Raw genomic sequence first — 15,202 nt, forward strand, 5'->3', positions numbered from 1 at the left:
AATTTAAAAAAATTCATTCTCATTTTTCCATTAAAATATTAAGGGAAAACTTTGTGTTACTTTGTGTTATGGTATACAAAAGCTGTGAAAGCAGTTGCTTAAACTATGCATTTTTAAGTATTGTATACGTAAAAAGATTTTAGAAATTACGAAAAATTTTTATACACAAATCTTTTAATTAATGTAATTTCATACGAACATATTTATTTAACTATCAGTAAAAACAGTCTTTTTCATAACGTAACAATTAAAACAAAGTAATAACTTAAGTAGTAACCTAAGTCATATTTACAAATTAATAGCAAAACTAATGAAATTTCTGGAAATTCCATTAATTAATTTCTGAAAGACCAATATGTAAACGCTACTTTTTCATTCGAGATAATGTTTTTATTCTTCTGCTAATTAGTTACGTTTTAAAAGTAAGTATAATTGGTGATCTATCCACATGCACTGCTCCTGTGCAAAATTTTGTATTTTGCTCCATTAAAACATATGCGTTATTTTAAATGTTGTACTTTTTAAAAATAATCATAAAACAAATAATAAATCATTTTAAAGAATATATTTGAAATATTTATTAATGAAAAATTCTATGAATATACGTGGTGACTTATGTGGCAGTTTTTAATAATAATAAGAATGATAATAATAATAATATATATCTATATATGGGTCATTCTCACGAAAACTGTCATTTTTCAGTTCATAAAATCCCAAAAAAGTAAAGTGAATAAAAAGCTCTGAAACTTTTTATATTAATAGAAATATGTAATGGCATTATAAAGAAAGTATATATCCTATAAATTATACTTAATAATTAAATTAATTATTTTTTAAGTAATTAATTTATATTGATTAATAATTAATTAATTAATTTAATAAATAAGTTAATTAATTTAATAAATTAATTTATTAATTTATTAATTAAATTTTTTAAAATTAATTAATAAATAAATTAATTAATTTTACTATTTAAAAAGTGAAGGAATGACACTAATAGTGAGGGAATGATATTTTATTTTAATACATGTTTTTATCTAAGTTACATCTAAAGTTTGAAAATGATAACGTACTAAGTATATCTAATATTTTTTATAATTTAGTTTTATATATTTAATAGTTTTTACAGGTTCGGAAAATAAAATTGGCTGGCACGATTGAACAAAAAAAAATTTAATAATATACTCATCTCGAATCATTCCCTCATTTCAGCATCATTCCCTCACTTTATACACTAGTGAGGGAATGACAAATTTAATAAAATTTAAAAATAACAGTTAGGCCTATTTAATTTTTGAAGTTAATCACATACAATTATATTCATACAAGAAAGCAACATATAATTATCCACTTTCTCGATGAAGTTGTAATTTATTTTACTCTAAAAAATGACATGAGGGAATGACAAATGTGAAAAATTTTACCTGGTTTGATTCATTCAAATTTATTCCACAGCAAAGCTTCTTTAAGTTGAAAATGGAAGCATACTGCAATTTTGTTCTATGATGCCAGTTGTTAACTGCTAAAGTTTTTATTGAAATATTTTTATTCTAAGAAGATTGCAGGTGATAAAAACATTGTTGTGAGGGAATGATGCGAAACACTAAGGACAAAGTTTAAAATAGTGCTGTGTTAATATTTTTATCAGAAATTTAATTTAAAATTGATTTTCGGAATTCTGTATTTCTATATTCTGAAATTAAAAACACGAATTTGTAAATTTTTTTTATTTATTTCAGAAACAATTTTTTTCTTTTTTTAAATTAGCAGTGGGGACAAGTGAGGGAATGACATATTGGTATATTTTGATTACCTAAAATAAATAAAATATAAAAATTGGTAATTTTATTTTTATTCTTTTGTTAGCCTGCATTCTGATGGACACTTTCCCTGAATTTTTTCTTTCGTAAGTTGTAAAACAAGCAAAATATACTGGGGACATGAAAATGACTGTTTTTGTGAGAATGACCCTTATATATATATATATATATATATATATATATATATATATATATATATATATATATATATATATATATATATATATATATATATATATATATATATATATATATATATATATATATATATATATATATATATATATATATATATATATATATATATATATATATATATATATATATATATATATATATATATATATATATATATATATATATATATATATATATATATATGTATATATATATATGTATATATATATATGTATATATATATATATATATATATATATATATGTATATATATATATGTATATATATACATGCACCCATGCACGAAGTGGGGTTCGTACCCAGGATCTCCATATATATATATATATATATATATATATATATATATATATATATATATATATATATGTATATATAAAGTAAATTAAAGAATAGTTGAAAGCATTCATACTAATTTTTCCAGACTTAAAAAGAAAATCCTATGTAAATTGTGTGATTATGTAAATTTTAGCCTCGCCCTCAAAACCAATTATCGTGGAATGTCTGATTCCAAGCGAGTGTTCATATTACGGTACTGAACGTTCATGGAACCAAATTTTTTCCAGTTTTACTTTTCCATTCCCGGTAGCTCATGGTAGGTTCCCTGATCTATGTCTAAATTGGGGAAGTGGCCTAGCGAATGAGTGATGCTGCCATCTATCCGTGGGGTTCTGAGCTAAGATGAACTTTCACCCTTGCGGTGCTTGCTCGTCAAGCGAGATGCGCACATACTTGACTTAATTCGCAAATCCGATGGCTGGTGAGCTTGGCCTGTCCAAATGTCAGTAGAAACAACAACAGAAACAATTACAGAATTGTTTGATTATATTTAAAATAGATTTTTCCAAATGGGATAAAACTTAAATCTACTCATTTTGCTAGTTTTTCATTGCAATTTCAGTGCAAAAATTTCATTTTTTTTAAAACTATTAAATAGTTTTTTATTTGCTATTTTATTTGCATACATTGCTTAAGCACAGTTTTACATATATTTTATGTAAGAACTAAACGTAACTTATTAAGAAATAATTGTATATTTTTTCTGATTCAATAACTTCAATATAGTTACTAAATTCTCCAGTAAAATGTAGCCTAAAAAGGAAATATAATAAGGTAACTTTATAATATAATAAAGTATCGATACTTTTAATTTTAAATTTTTAATTTTAAGAATCATAGAATAAAATTCAGAAACAGTGATCTTTAAATATTACTGTGAAATTTCGTTTAATAAGTTAATACCGTTATAAACTTTATTAATTTTAAATTGATGACCACTAAAGATATCTGAACATTCTTGTTTATAACTGATTATCTCATATCATTTTCTGTCAGTTAAGAATGCTCGAAATCGAATGACTACAATCATCTTTTCATCTTTTAATCATATACACCGTTAGTTATTTCTTGGAAAAATGGTTAAATAACAATTTATTTAATTGTTATTTTACCATATTCAAATATAACATACAAATAACCGTAAATAAGATGGCAATCAAACTATTAACTGAGAGAAAAACCGTTTATAAACTGCTTTTACTTAATACTTTCAAACAACCAGAATTTTATCACATTAATCAGGTCCACCAAATGAATCTTTTTAGTTCCTTGAAGCTGGGTACATATTATAGCCAAAAGGGTTTATTTGTCTATGTCCTGACAAACAGAATGGGAGTTCCAGTCCCAGTGTTGATACCGCAATATTTTCTCAATTCCCTTCAACACATGAAGAGTTTCCTATGTCCTGCACTCCCAATTTGCAACCCTGGACAGTAAGAATATTATACTCTTATTCACGCATAGTAACACTAAGATAGCAACACTACAAAGCTGCTTAACACAATATAATCTAATATCTCTCATCTTTTACTATAGGTAAAACAACCATATCAACTAATCAACCCTCATTTCATGGTTAATTTGATAAAGCACAACTCAACCTTAGCTCTAATGCCCATTGCCTAACGAAATTCTTAGCTCCAATGTCCAGTTAAATTTTTTTTAAAGATTTTGAACCTATGCAAGTTGTAAATGGCTAAGAAACCGTATAGTTTTGTATTCATGGTTCTTTATTCATACTGGTTGTAAAAGGTTTCGAAACCGTAAAGGTAAAAAAATGTTCTTTATGGTAAACGTAATCGGATGAGCAGACTGCTTTTGGTATTTTACAGTAATTTTGGAATGAAAATTCTAACAGTCTATAAATTAAATTATTGATAGCAAAGTTGTATACATAGCATATTGAATGCACAGATGTGTATAATTTAATTAGCAAATCTGTGTGGTTATGATACTAATCAATGGTATATAAGATGAATAGAACATATTGAACACTGCTATTCGTGCGTTTAAACGGAAAAAAAAGTTGAGAGAAATAAAGAAAGAAATTTCATTAATCAGTTTAAGTAATAGATATAAATAAGAAAAGACTCTTTATTTATTAGTTATTATATTCTATACACCTAATTTCTCTAAACTTATTTCTTTCTTTGCCACGCATGCGCACTATAAAAACGGATGCTTAAATTTCCCGAAACTAATTGTCCTTGACGAAACCGTTTTCTGGCATATGCTCCGTGTAAAAATTTCGCCAAAGCGACGAAATAAACTATCGACCCTTCTTTATGAAAAGGAATTTCTTCAAATTTGAAGAAATATTTCGTCATTGTTTTTTTTTTTCAAAAAAAAAAAAAAAAAAAAAAAAACTAATGATCCCTTTATCTTGGGCATCACATAGGTTAAAGAACGTAGCCCAAACAACACGAAAGAGAAGGAGCAGAGTGAGATTCGAACTCGAGATTTTCCAGACACGAGGAGAGAGATATTTGAATTTGACCACCATACAGGTCTGTCGGCTTGTTTTGTCTCACTATTGACGATTGTTTGGTCTTCATTCCAGCTTCTTCAGTTTAGTTAATATCCTATAATGCACTGCGATGAGAAGAAACATTTACGTCATATATTTAAGATTTCGCTTTTTGAAAAAATTTTCGTGATTTCGTGACGGAATAATTCTTAACATTAATGAAATAAAGCTCAATCGTAAAAACTGAGAGTTTTATTTTTGAGAGTGTGAGAGCCTTTATTCTTAAAATCAGTATTTCATTTTGTTTAAAATTTTTTTATAATAGCAAATCTTTAATTGTGATTTGAGTGGAAAACTGTTTCCTATAATTTTTGAAAAAAAAGTTCAACAAACATTTATTTAAGAATTTAAATTTCTTTCAAAAATTTAATTTCATAAGTTTATTTTTGAAACTACTCTCCATCATTTCTTTTTATTACGTTAAGCCTTAAAGTAAATTAAAAATATTCTTAATACCTCAATATAAGTTTCACTATTATTACATTATTATTATCAATAGTGAAAGTTATCAGAATAACGGCGCTGAAATTATGATATTTAAAAAGAAAAAAAAAGTGAAACGTGAAACTCGCAAAAATTTTAATGAGCAATACAGAATTTTTAAATGTTAAATAAAGCCTGAAAAAATATTGCAGCTAGAACCACTGGATACTGAAGTTTACTGTGAAAAAGAAATTATAATGGATTTCTGAACGAGGCTTTAGTTACTCTTAAAATAGTTATTCTAAAAGTAAAAATGAAATTTACCTTAATTAATTGTTACCTTATTTAATCTGTTTTGGAGGAATTAATGTCAATAGTTTATTATTTATTTCAACTAAAACATAGTCATGTGAATAAGTGTCATGCAGGTAGAAATTTTGCTAAAATATTTCGCTTCTTATGCAGTTGAATATTTCAAAATGCAGAAATATCATGATGTTACTTTACAGATTAAAAATGTATGAAATATATAATAAGTAATGTGATTTTGTTGTTTTGGACAGTCTATTTTCTAAGATTGTCAAAATTGACTAGAAAATAAAGCATTTGACAAATTCTTGTAATATTGTACGAAATTGCTCTTAATTGTATACATTTTTGAAATCACAAACACTTAATCCAATAAGTTATTAAATTCCATGATAAAAACATTATATTATGACTCATCAAATATGACTCAGATTTGAAATCTACACTGATGGAAAAATTATGATCAAAACTACTAGAATATGGGAAAATTTACCGTGTTTCTAACTCTCTGTGAATACAAGAAGGCTTAATTAACTTTTACCGATGCACCTTGATGATGATTTAGAGAAAATTAAATCTATAAAATATGGTTTTGTAATATGTGAGGAAAGTTTGTATATTTATCATGATACATTATAGTAATGGAGTAAAAGCACCCACTAGGTGAAATTAACATTTCAGTTTTTTTTTATTTTTTACTTAATGTGTAGTAATAACAACTATGATTTTGAAAACTGGAATTTCCGGTAAACCGGTACCAAATGAAAGGAAAAAATTCAAAATGAATGGATTAGATACCATATATTTATTTCTTTTAACCATAAGTTTTTTTTTTTTTTAATCAGAACTGTAGTTAAAATAGCGTAAGATAAATTTTTTCCTTGCAATACACAACAGTCAGATTTTTTCTGATATTCATCAGGGTATCAAGCAAAAGGTCACAAATTCATGGGAATTGGAAAAGCATTTTAGTTGAAACATGGTCTAATACACTTTGCCATATAGTCGCTGGTCAAAACATATAAGCGTTCCAGGCAATCAAGCTCGCTTTTGTACCATAAACATCCAAACAAAATGCCTTTCCAATGCTCACATCATTTTCCATCTTTTATTTCAGAACACTATTCAGCAGTAAAGATGAGGCTATCTTAGATTAGATGGTTACTCCAAATCTCATACCGGGTATTTCTAGTTCGAATACATGAGATAATACTTAAGATTAAAATGTACAACCAACTTCCAATCATCCGCATATTCTGTTTCTCGATGTTGGATATTAATACGCACGGCGAATTTTTAATTGCTGCATTTCATACTGAAGGACAGAAGGGAAGACAAGGAGCAGTAAACCAGGCTGGATTTCACATACCACTTATTTTGTATAACTCTGATGGCAACGACAATGTAAAATTTAGCTACTAAAACTAACTTTAAAACAAACACATATGCTAATCTCCTAATTGCCCTTAAGGCGACAACTGTGCTCCCTAGCGGACCACCATGCGACTATCAGAAACGGTATAAAAAATATTATTGAAAATAAACATCGAATGTTAGTAACGTCAATATCGTGGCCTTTTGGGATCGGGAATTGACAGAACGTTACAATAAAAATTTTGCGGCACTTCTTCAAAAACTTCGCTTTTTCCCCTCTGCTACTGAGATGGGAAAGCAAAGTCTGCCATAGAAAAACATATATTTCGCATAGCATGATAAATTTGAAAAAAAAATGAATATAACCTAAAGTTCTGTTTAGTGTCTCATTCTGTATTAAATTCAGGACAATTGAGACTACTTAACTTTATAAATCTAAAGAATATTAAAAAATATAAGAAAATAATGATTGAAGTATTATAAATTTTCTCTTTTAACATGAAATTTTCCTAAAAGATTTATCTGTTTAAAATAAACAAAAGTAATAAAACAATTAAAAATATATTCTGGATAAATATATCACATTCAAAATTAAAATAAACAAATATGTATTTTATACTAATTCGCGAATAAAAGTTTTAAACATATTTAAATATCAATCATTATTGCAGGCAGCATTACATTAATTTTCAGACTAATATATCACATGTCTGATTAAATTAAATAAATATAAATAAATAACCCTATTTCATCAATAGTACCTAGTAAAAAAAAATCCCGTAACGTTTCGGAATATTTGGAGCACCTACGGTGCATCTAGTTTTTAAAAACGTTTCTTGATATTTCGCAAACCTCTTGTGGAGCTAGGTTACCAACATTGTCAACTGTCATGTATCAAAAGGTATCTCAAGATAAAATCGAGGTAACATGTCTTACATGCTAGTGAATTGGAATATAATAATTGTAGTTGTAGCTATGCTACATTACTTGCCCTCCAGAATTTTATCTGTGGTTAAATTCGATGAATGGATATCACTGGTTGATTCATTGCAGTTTTGCGAGAGGCAGTTTTGCGAGGGAAAGCTGTATTAAGTTTACCGGGCGAGTAGCAACAGCATGAGGAGAACAATATCACTGTCACAAATAGCAAGCCAACTGTTCATTGTGAATCATCCATCGAACTAGGTGTGTTCAAATCAAAGTGGGCGTTTCAGGCGTGTTCTGATCACATCTGCGAGTCATCCATGTAGATCTAGGCTAGTATCAACGTCAATCGTCATTTATAAAAAGGTACCTCATTATAGAATTATGTTAACATGCGTTATATACTAAAGAATGAGAATTGAATAGTTGTAGTGGTAGTTACGCTACACTCTGAAACTGAATCGGCGTAAATGCGATTAGGTTTCCTACTTCTGAAAATAAAAGTAAAGAAAATAAAAGAAATAATTGATCGGCAACTTGATATTAAATGAAGTTCTCTGAGATTGGTTGATGATTGATAGGAAGTATTCGCAACTATTTCTGATGAAGCATAGCTCTACAGATGCTTGTAACTATTCTTAAGGCTATTGGGGTTTAAACAATGGTTCTGGTCATTAATTATCGTGTTAATACGTTAGAGCTACCTCAATTTAAAGTAGACAAAATAAAATTTAGAATTAAGGTAAGTAAAATATCTATGTTTGAAGCTAATGCTTTCATTTTATTTTATTACCGTCGTTCAACTGCCGACCCAATTTTCGGGTTTAGTTCAATTCAGTTCAATTCCTAGTAACGTTCAATTCCGTAGCCGTGGAATTTTGAACCCAATCCAGAAGGCAAGAGAACTCCTGAATCAAGCATTTGGGAGGAAATTTTGTCTTCAGGGAGAACTTTTTGAAGGAACTTACACACATTTGTGCTACATATATGGAGAGGAAAACCGCGAAAACCTCCCCCTGTTGGGCTGGCGTCAAGGGGACTCTAACCCATGATCCGTCTACCACTGAGGATATTTTTTTCAGCACTGTGGTCGGTGTAAGTCGGATGCGGAATTTGTATCGACCAACAACCGCTAGGATTTGAACCCAGTTCACCTCACTGTAAGGCAAACTCTTTATCCCCAGAGCCATCACGGCTCTAAAGCTAATGTTTTATTCTATTTTTTACCCGTCGTTGAACAGCCGACCCAATTTTATGGGTTTACGACTACTAATGTTCAACTCCGTAGCCTTGTAATTATGAATCCAATCCAGAAGACAAGGGAGCTCCTTGTGCGAGTATTGGGAGAAATTTGCCTTCTTGGAGGACTTTTTAACAAAGCTAATGTTGTTAAAAATGCTCAAAATCATATTTTTATCTATTGAGGAGAAAAATAGTAAAAACTAATTGTTAATGCTTAAGTAACTTAATAGACCAAGCTATTTAAGTTAAAAATAAATATTTTAAATAGTTTTGTAAATTAAAAAAAGAAAACTGATGAATATTTAAAACAATGCAGATCAAAAAAATTACTATTAAATTATTCAAGCGTATTGAATATCAATGTAATTCATGTGGTTAAATATTAAATAAATTATACACGTGCTTCAATTTTAAAACATTGTTGATTATTTTAAATTATTTTAATTGTGTTTAATTGTAAATTATTGTTAAAATATTTCAAAGACTCTTAAACAAAACCAAATATTCCTTTTTATGAGAATAAATTATAATTAAATTTTGTACAAGGTTTAATGTTGAAACATCATTGACATTTATATATTGTTTTTAATGAGTTTAATGAGTTTAGTATTTCATCTTGTTCGATGAACTGTCAATCATATTAATATACATGCTTATCTTTAATGAACTTAGATAAAGGACTGGATAATATTTACTCGGAAAAAAAATTCTAGTAAAACTACCGTACTTTATAGAAATGACATTTTTGGTAAAAAAAAACATCTCTAACTCTGGTAATGAAACCAAAATATATGGTATTCAAACTAATTATTTTGTAACTGTTCCATTCATATATGTAACGATTTACCGGAAATTTTGGTTTTAAAAATTATAATTCTTAATACCACACAATAAGTAAAAATATCAAACTTAAAAGTAAATTTAACCGAATAACTAGTTTTTATGCCATGCTCTATGGTATCATGATAAAATTACCAAATTTTATTAAATTTTCCAAATTTTATTAAATTTTCCAAATTTTATTACATTTACCAAATTTTAACACACATTACAAAATTTAACACTCATTACTAGGGTAAAAACCAATGAGCTTTTTGATTTTCCCATAGAGCCAGGAACATGGCAAATTTTATAACTTTCTGGTAGTTTTGACCATATCTCTTTCTTCAGGGTAGAAAAACTGCTGAGCATAAAATGAATTTTACTTTTGAAGTTCATTTCAAAATTTGAATTCATTCTTTAAACGAAATTAAAAATTTGAAAGAGCCATTGAAATACATCACTGCACCCAAAATAATTTATTTACATGAAATTTAAATTCTGCAATAATCTTCTTAAAATAAATTACCTCAGTCTGAGAGCTTAAAGTCTGTTATTTGGTTCTATTTTTAGCATCAAAATCGGATTAGCTTTCAATAGACCGACTATGTTACCTTTTAATGGGTATTCCTCTAAAATTCAAGTAAGGATTATTATAGACTAAGAAGGTTTTAAATGTTAGAGTGGACTTGTTTTTAATATATCTGTAATGTAGAATTTATATTTCAGGACATATCTTATTTTTACACTCGTTAAATTTGATGCAATTCAAGATGAAAGCAGTTTAAAACAATTGGCAAAAGAAAATTAACTTTGAAATATATTTTGAAATATATTTTTTTAAAATCCATTTTTTTAAATATGTAGAAGAACACACTTGTAAGAAAAAAAATTTAGAAAACCAATTTAATAAGTTGCTATAAATAATTCATTTCATAATTTCCACGCATTCTTCACATTTTAATTCTTTTGTATGTATTTTTTCTTTTATTGTTTCTCCCACAATGGCTCTTCAAAGTAACCAAAACAATAAATGAAAGTTATTACAAATAAGCTTATTACAAAATTTGAATTGTAAAATTTAAAATAAAAATTAAAAAAAATAAGAATAATACAAATTAACATAGGAAAATGTAGCTTTAAAAGAATTTTTCTACGAGTCGGTAGTTTACAAAAACACTTAATAGTAAAAGTATGTCCCAAGATATTTGATGCCATTGAAAATTATACTTAGTTTCATGATTTAATTCGACTTTTTTTTTCTTCCTATTTTTTATTAGAAAACAGTATGCTACAAATTAGTTTTATTATTTATGAAACCAATATTTGAGTATAATAAAGCAAAAGCATTTCTATAAAAAAATCAATTTTCGTTTACAAGCATAATGTGTATTTTTTTTAAATTAAGCACTCGAACGTTTAGACAATTTAAATGTTTTTTTTTTCGCATTTTATAATTTTTTATAGTTTACATATTTTATCTGTTTGTCTTTAAGGAACATAAGGATCTATTTAAAAAAAAACATCATAAAATACTTAGAACTAGTGTTTTCATACTTTCGCTATAAAATCTGATGAAAATAAATTTTCCATTGTCTTAGTACGTGATTATGAAACTAAATTTATTTTTGTCTTAATTTTTTTTCTCAAAATAATTCTTTTTTTCTGATGACTTTTAAGAGAACTGTCAATAACTTAGTCTTAACTTTAGAAATTAATAATAGTGATATTGAAAAAAAAAAAAAAAAAGAAGAAATAATTATGCGAAGTAATTACCGCTACAATGCAAAAATGCAAAAGCAGAAAAATCATTTTAACAATGAATTATAATATTGATACTTTGAACCATATTATAGTACAAATTTGCTGTAATTTTATTAAGATTTTGAATCAAACCAAGTTTTCTTCAAAATAAACCATAGTATAGTGAAACTTAGTTTATGAAGTGCTGTAATGCTGCCAAAATTAGCACCGCATTATCTGTGAAATATATTTAAGTATTATTACGGTTTAAAACATTTTAAAAATTATAGCAGAGAAGCTCAATTTGTTAATATTTAATATTAAAACAGGTTTTTTTAATTCAAGATAAATCATAGTAACATGTAACTTGATTTATGAAGTACTGTAACAATGTTTAAAGTAGCAACGCATTAAGTATGTAGCAAGTTTAAACGGTATTATGGTTTAAAAAAATTTCAAAATGGACAAGCTCATTTGTTTAAATTACTTTTCTTCGTTTTTTTTTTTTAAATTTTCATTTGTCTTCTTAGTGATTATTATTAGGAATGCCATGCACTGTGTTTATGCAACTAAGAAATCTGTAATATTTTCTTTCCAGAGTGTAATCTAAGCTTATCAAAAAGAAATAAACGTTATACTAATGAAAATACTTTTGATTAACTATTTTAGTTATGTTGATCAGAATAATGTTTTTTTGTCTTATAAATGTCATTATCATACAGTTAGGTAATTTTACTGGAATTTTTTCCTCTGGGCACCCTCTCTTAAAATAGGAATGGTTGAATTATTGCAAATGGTAGAAGTAAAAAATGTGTAACGTGAAAAATGAATTAAAGAAAAGCGTAAAGTAAAGTGAAGCGTAAAGTAAAGTAAAGTAAAAACTAAAGCGAAGAAAGTATGATTAAAGCAAAGTAGAGCATAAATTATTATGTAAGGTAAATCATGAAGTAGTAATTAAAATAAAGTGTAAATTATAAAGTAAAAGTAAAGCATGAAGTATTAAGAAAATTAAAGCGCAAAGTAAAGCATAAAATATAAAGTTATGTGTGAAAAAAAGTAAAGTGGAGAGTGAAGAAATATGTAAAGCATCAAATATAAAGTGTAAAGTAAAACGCAAAGTAGTAAATAAAGTAGAAAGGGAAGAAATGTCAAACGTCAGGTAAATTAAAACGCAATGTATAAGGTAAAGTACACTCTTAGAAATTTCTCGGAAAAAATGGTTAAATAACAATATTAATAATGGTTAATATTGAATGGTTATTTTCCCATATTTAATCAAAACAGCCAAATAACCATAAATAAAATGGTAATCAAACTGTTAAGTATGAGAAAAACTGTTTATTAACTGCTTTCACATAATACTGTTAAACAACCAGAATCTTATCCCACCAACTAGAACCACCTAATGAATCTACTTAGTTCTTTTCAACTGCATACATATCATAGCCGAGTGGGCTTATCTGTCAATCTCATAACCGGCAATGCAGCAGTTCGAGTCCTAATATTGACACCACAACATTTCCTCCATTCCTATCCAGTGTCCGGCACTCTCCAATGCCCATTACCTTACGAAAAGCAGAGCTCCTATGTTTAGTTAAATAATAATTTTTTTTAACGTTTTTGAAAAATGCTAGTTGAAAATATAGTTAGAAAACCATATAGTTTTGTATTCATGGTTTTATAACCACACTTTTCGTAAATGGTTTCAAAACCATAAGGGGAAAAAATGCTCTTTACCGTGAACTTTACGTTTAAACGGATTAGCAGACAGCTGCCAGTTATTTCACCATAATTTTAGAATGAAAGTTTTAACAGTGTATAAAGATAAATTGTAAAGTATAAATTTCAGTGCAGAGCATAAAATAAAATTCAAAGTGAAGCACAAAATAAGCTAAAGTAAAATAAAAAGCAAAGTAAATGAATATTTTTTTAGAAATCAAAGAAAGAAAGAAATAATTGTTCAAATCAAAAGAAAGGGAAATATTTGTTCAATCCAAAGAAAAAGATAAATTTGTTCAATACAATTAAAGTATTCTTCGTTTTTTCCAACCCATCCCCATTGTAAAAGAAATGTACACCGCGAAAAATTTAAAAAAAACAGACCTCCATGAATAACTTTTGATCTAATGTTCTAATCTTCCCCATCTAGAACTCATTCTTAATGGTTCAAAGGGGGGAGGGGAATTAAATATGATATTTAGTTAATGCGGATGATTTTTTGAGTTACGAAATCAGACAAAAAGTCGTTATTTCTCTGAATAAACATACCTATTTTTCAAAGGATTCAGGTTTCTGAGCCCCAAAATTTAAGGGGTTGCCGCAACCTGTGAAATATGGTCACCATAGTAGATCACCATAGTGGGTCAGGAGAGGATCCAAAGTTTGAGCCTTTTAATGTTATTTTTACTATTTGCATATTTCGTAATATCTTAAAAATTTTTTAAGCGAAATGAAAATTTTTTGCTCGCAATTGCAAAATTCATTTATCAAAGATGATTCCATGCAAAAAATATAGTTAAATAAATATATATTGCTTTTATTATATTAATTAACAATAGTCCAAAATTTTTGAACCGTAAGATATACACTGTTTTACTCCAAACTAAAGTGTTTAATTTTACATGGAAAAATTCAAAATTTGAGCGAAATCGATTGAATAGGTCCTAAGAAACTGATTTTTTTCGACTTTTTTAATATTCGATTTCTCAGAAATTATTCAAACGATTTTACTCAATTTTTGTATTTTGACATATCAATTTACATACTTAGAAATGATGTGAAGATTTGCATACTTTGCAATTCGAGATTTCAACGATTATTATTAAATAAAATAATAAAAAATAATCGATATTTACTAAAATTTATGTTTTGCATGGAAATATCTTTGGATAAACGAATGTTATAATTGTGTGCAAAAATATTTCAAGTCGCTTAAGAAATTCGCAAAATATAGCTAAATACGCAAAATAAGTAAATAAAACTCACATCCAAATTTTGAATTGCTCTGCTAATCAAACTCTGAGGGCCATATTTCCCAGATTGCGGAACTCCCCTTATTGGGGAAGGGGGAGTCCGAAGCTCGAATTCGCTGAAAGAAAGGTATGTTTATTCAGAGAAAGTACATTTTTGTGTCTGATTTCGTAACTAAAAATATTAGCTGCACTAATTAATTAGCTTATTTCTGGTTACCCCTTTGAGCCATTAATATTGATTCCTAGAGAGTGAAATTCCGATCATTCGATCAAAAGTCATTCAGGGTTGTCCGTTTTTTATTTTTCGCACTTAACATAAAAAAGCATATGCTGATCATGTTTTACGTGTTATAATAAAGGGGGAAGTAAGTGAAGGTATATGAAGAGAATCAAAGCATTATTAAAATAACTTTTAAATCCATTATTAGATATTAACATTAATGCTAAATATAAGGATCAGGCCTGAGTTTGGGGTGATCTACCATATTCAACGGGCTTTACATCTACCGTTT

At 27.5% G+C, this 15,202-nt stretch overlaps 1 protein-coding gene across 2 annotated transcripts in view; it reads right to left on the reverse strand.

The window, feature by feature from the left end:
• The window catches only part of LOC107452468 (thyrotropin-releasing hormone receptor-like), a 90,070-nt gene that overhangs the window by 33,309 nt on the left and 41,559 nt on the right, over positions 1–15,202 (reverse strand). The window lies entirely within an intron of this gene.

The sequence above is a fragment of the Parasteatoda tepidariorum genome, chromosome 4 (genome assembly GCF_982258835.1).
Source record: "Parasteatoda tepidariorum strain Cologne lab strain chromosome 4, Ptep-v5.0, whole genome shotgun sequence".
NCBI lineage: Eukaryota > Metazoa > Arthropoda > Arachnida > Araneae > Theridiidae > Parasteatoda > Parasteatoda tepidariorum.